Source organism: Otolemur garnettii, unplaced genomic scaffold (genome assembly GCF_000181295.1).
Source record: "Otolemur garnettii isolate 467f Iridium unplaced genomic scaffold, OtoGar3 scaffold00037, whole genome shotgun sequence".
NCBI lineage: Eukaryota > Metazoa > Chordata > Mammalia > Primates > Galagidae > Otolemur > Otolemur garnettii.
The window spans coordinates 255,718-261,296 of NW_003852432.1; positions in this window are offsets into that span (position 1 = coordinate 255,718).

Genomic DNA, 5,579 nt, shown 5'->3' on the forward strand with positions numbered 1-5,579 from the left:
CTGTGGTGTCACAGTTCACAGCAACCTCAAACTCTTGGGCTTAAGTGATTCTCTTGCCTCAGCCTCCCAAGTAGCTGGGACTACAGGCGCCCGCCTGTTTTTTTGTTGCAGTTGTTTAGCTGGCCTGGGCCGAGTTCGAACCTGCCACCCTCAGTATATGTGGCTGGCACCATAACCACTGTGCTGTGGGAGCCAAGCCATATATTCTAGGACAGTTTATTAGCGAATTGTCGGGTCCCTACCAATCTGAAATGTCAAAAAGTAGTTTTTTATTTATATTCCCTTTATGAAGAGTGAGACTGAATTTATTTTCATAAGTATAAATGACATTTATATTTCATTTCTTCTAAGCTATCTGTTCATAATCTTTGCCCATTATTCTATTGGAGTATTAACATTTTTCTTGTTGATTTTTTTTGGAGTTCTTTACATATTAGGGAAACCAGCCCTCTGTGGTGAGAGTTGCAGATATTCCCCAGTTTCTCACTTGTCTTTTGACTTGGTTATAGTAGTTTTTGTAATGCAGCCCTCTTCTAGGTACAACTTTTTTTTTAATTAAGTATTTAAAGTTACAGTTTATTCTTTTATGGTTTCTGGAATGTTATATCATACTATACTATACAAAATCATTTTTTTGAATTCTCCTATGGTTTCTTTTAGTACCTTACCATATCAGTACCATAGTTCCATTTCTTAACGTTTAAATATCTGATCCATCTAATTTATCCTATTATAAAATGCAAAGTATGACACAACTTTATTTTCCATATGGCTACCCAAAATTTTCTACACTATTAATTAAATAATCCATTCTCTTACACCATCCTGAGTACCACCGCTGATTTGAAATGCCACCTTTACTAATATTACCTGTCTTTTGTTTTTAGACTTTTTAAGGAATATAATTTAAACAAGTCTTCTGTTTCAAATTTTTCATCAAAACTTATTTGATTAGCCATGCACAGTGGTGTGTGCTTGTAATCCCAGATACTCAAGAGGCTCAGATAGGAGGATTACTTATACCAGCAGTTCAAGTCCAACCTGGGCAACATACTAAGACCCGTCTCTTTAAAAAAAAAAAAAAAAAAGCTTATTTGACAGAAGTCATAATTATGCAAGATTACTTAAATGCTATTCAGTCAATTTCCCTCTCTGAGAATTCATAGTTCTATTTTAACTCCGACAATACAAACCATCAGCTATGTTACTCCTCCATATAATCTTGGCTTCCACATAATTATCTTTAATGAGCTGTATTTTAAATGTTAAACCCTTAGATTTTCTCAAAACACACTATGTAAAGGAGCTACAAGAAAATAAAATAAGGCTAGGCACAGTGGCTCCCGCCTGCAATCCCAGCCCTCTGGGAGGCCAAGGCAGGTGGACAGCCTAAGCTCACCAATTTGAGAGCAGCCTGAGATAGAGTGAGAGCTTATCTCTAAAAATAGCTGGGTACTGTGGTAGGTGTCTGTAGTCCTAGCTACTTGGGAGGCTGAGGCAAGAGAACTGCTTGAGCCCAAGAGTCTGAGGTTGCTGTGAGGTATGATGCCATAGCTCTCTAATTGGTGCAACAAAGTGAGACTCTGTCTCAAAAGGGGGGAAAAAACTAACTAAATATATTTGCTGCAGGAATATTATGGACAAGAAAATCATCACTTAGTATTCTAATATGAATTCTCTTTGAGAAATATTAGTATTTAAGGCCAGAAAATTTTGTTTATCCCAGGACTAGTAAGTTATTTGAGTTTCTACCTTTATTTATATATTCTCTAGTAGTTATTATTCTATTGCAAATGTTTACATAGCAAGACACATTAAAACTTTATCAATCTTGTTACGAAAAGAGTAAATAAACTTGTTAGGTAGTAGCCATGAAGATGTATCACTTAGATCTCCTTCAAGAGAACCTATTTATGGAACACAGTTTAGGCTCTAGCTGCCACCTCTATGAACACTGAGAGTGCTCTTTGCCTAAGCTTCTTCCAGCCAGTGACTAAACTTGGCAGCAAAGCGGGTAGTAGTGCCTGCTCATTCCTACTCAAAGGGATTCCATTACAGGCAACTTTTGCTTGGGCACTCCACATCTGCCTGGCCGGGATTTTCTCAACTGTGCTGTGGTCTGCCATATTTCCTATCCAATCTTTCCCTCACAAGTGTTAGGCTTGCATCACATTCTGAAAGCTCTTGTTTCCTGCTCCTGGCTCCTTCCTCCTTATTATTCACAGGTGCTCTACCCAATAATCTTGTGCTTCTAAGTCTGCCCTGACATCTGCCTCTTTAAAGATCCTCACTGACATACGGAGTGTAAGACAATTTAGTTAATTGAGGAAAGACTCATAGTTTAAATAGGACCTGTCTCCACATTCTTCATACCCAACATTATCTTTAAGGCTACATGAGGGATTCTGTAGACACGCCCAGCAAAAGAGATAAGTTTTTTATAGAAGTCTCAATGTACTATGGGCTCTTTTGCTATTTCACTGAAAGAATTCAAGTAGATTTGCCTTAGGAAACAGAGCTGTCTCTAAATGAATCACTATATTTTTGCTTGACCTATTCTGAACTGAGAATAACTCAGAAATCTGGTTAGCAATATAGGCAATAGCACCACTCTCTAGCATTTAAAACATCCTAAATAATAAAGATGTTGTCAGATCAAGGCTTCATCAGCATCACCAAGGAAACTCTTGACTCAAGGGTACATGTTTTGCTATCTTGTGAAACATTCATTTAAATAGGATTTCATCTATATTTTTTTAAAAAGTTAACATTTAGCCTATTTCTGCCATTATTCAATTTGAAAGGACTAGCAGTAGGCTGGGCACAGTGGCTCACACCAGTAATCCTAGCACTCTGGAAGGCCAAGGCAGGAGGATTGCTTGAGCTCTGGAGTTTGAGACCAGCCTGAGCAAGAACGAGACCCTGTCCCTACTAAAAATACAAAAACTAGCCAACCATAGTGGCAGGCACCTGTAATCCCAACTACTCAGGAGGCTGAGGCAAGAGGATCACTTAAGCCCAAGAGTTTGAGATTGTGGTGAGGCACGATGACACGGAGGCATTCTACCCAGGGTGATAGAGTGAGACTCTGTCTCAAAAAAATAAAACCAAAACAATAATAATAATAAAAAAAAAACGGGATAGTTGTATGAAATTTGTCAGATTCTAAACTATCATAACATACTAAGAATGCATAAAGCCTATAACAACCAGTGGTTTTTAGAACCTCAAGAACTATGTGCTTTGTAATACTGTGTGATACTGTGTGCTTAATATACTGTGCATAGCTTAACAAATACTGAGTCAATCCCCTATAACCTGCTTTTTAGGACAAAAACTCTCTTTATTCATGAGACCAAAATATTCTTCAACCATTCCCCCAGGGAAAGAACATCTTCAAATTTTGGAGCCTTACAGCTTTACACTACAAAAAGTCCTGAGGGATAAAGGCAACGTTATCACCCAAAAACTCTTATCAGGACATTCCTATTAGAAAGGTATCAATTTGCCTGTTCTTAGTTTTACCTTCTTACAAAGTTCCATAGTCCAGGCTAAATAATTCTTCTTTTTCTCTAATGTTAACACCCTTCAAACATTCAGGAGTGTGTCCCCTGGATCTTGTGGTTTCTAGAATTCAGTCAACCCTGCATGCTTAAATTTGTTAAACTGATCTTCATAAATTCATGTATTTATCCCTCTCAGCACTACAATTGCACTCAGAGCTCACCACCTTCTGTTTCTATCATGCTGACACTGTGCTAAATGTAATACTCCCAGTGGGCTCTTGCCAACTCCCTGTGCTGTGGCACAATTCTTCTTTGTTAGCTGCCTAGAATAGCACTGGCTTTCCTTTGACTGCCAGATCACATTTCAAGCCCAAACCAAGTTTGTTATCTGCCATTACTGTGAAGTCTCTCTTGCCCTCTGGGATTTTATTATTTTTTTTCCCTGTCAGATCTCTTGTATCTCCTCCTTGGCCTCTGAAACAAGAGTGGAATTGTATTCTAATACTAATTTCCAGATAAATGAATATTGTTCATATTTTGGCCTGACACTGGCTAAAACTGCTGACTTAGTTTTCATAATTCACCACTTCCCCCCTCCCCCCACTGGATTCCTACCTAGGATTTTTCCTTGTTAAACCTTCACTCAAGCCTATGTGCTCCTTTGAATTACTGTTTTAGGTAAAACAAAATAGGCAGTATACTTTTCATAATCCCTTTAGTTCAATAAACTTTTACTAAGCACCCACTAGATGCTGGTGTAGTGAATAAAGACGAATATATAGTTTTTGCCCTCAATCAGGTTATAGTCTTCTTTAAAAGATATGTAAATACATATTTATAATACAGTATAATAATGCAATCTTAGAAAAGTACATAGCTCGGCGTCTGTGGCTCAAGTGGCTAAGACGCCAGCCACATACACCTAAGGTGGTGGGTCCAAATCCAGCCCGGGCCCGCCAAACAACAATGATGGCTGCAAAAATAGCCAGGCATTGTGGCGGGCACCTGTAGTCCCAGCTACTTGGGAGGCTGAGGCAGGAGACTTGCTTGAGCCCAGGAGTTGGAGGTTGCTGTGAGCTGTGATGCCATGGCATTCTACTCAGGGGGGCAGCTTGAGGCTCTGTCTCCAAAAAAAAAAGAAAGAAAGAAAGAAAGAAAAGTATACAAAGGCCAGGAAAGGCAGTAACTTTAAGAATGAATAAGAATCCATCAGACGCGGAAGGAGGAGGAGGACATCTAGGTCAAAGAAAAATTTCAGAGCCAAGGCAAAGAAGGTTGAATAGTGTGGAATGCTGAGGAAAGAAGTGACATGTTGTCACTGAAGCATAACAAGCAGGGCAAGGGAGAAATGGCAAGATGTGAGAGTGGGAATTAGCAAAGAATTAAGGTACTAGACCCCAAACTGCTGTGAATCTAAGCTAAAGAGTTGAAACTTAAATCATGTAAGCAATGAGCAGAAGTTAAAGGAATACAAAAAAAGGAAAATAAATGACCATTGTTTTAGAATTACTCAACATAAGTGTAGAGAAGAAACTCAAGGTATGAGGGACAGAAGCAAGAATACCAATTAATGCTGTGTCTAGAAACTTCTTTTTTTAACTTTTGAGACAGAGTCCCATGTCCCACTCTGTCACCCTCAGTAGTGTACTGTGGAGTCATGGCTCACAGCAACCTCAAACTCATGGGCTGGAAGAATCTTCCTGCCTCAGCCTCCCAGTCCCTCAGCTGGGACTACAGGCGCCACTGCCTGGCTAATTTTTCCACTTTTAGTAGAGATGGGGTCTCACTCTTGCTCAGGCTGGTCTCAAACTCCTGAGCTCCAGCAGCTCAGGTTCCCAGAGTGGTAAGATTACAAACGTGAGCCACTACATCTGGCTGTGTGTAAAAAATTAAAAAATACATATGCGTGCATATGTGTGTGTGTATGTGTGTATGAGGCATCAGCTGCAATAGTTCAGATGAGACGTAAGAGCTTTTATAAAAAATCAAGATGGCCATTTTCTTTTTTTTTTTTTGAGACAGAGCCTCAAGCTGTCCCCCTGGGTAGAGTGTCATGGCATCACAGCTCACAGC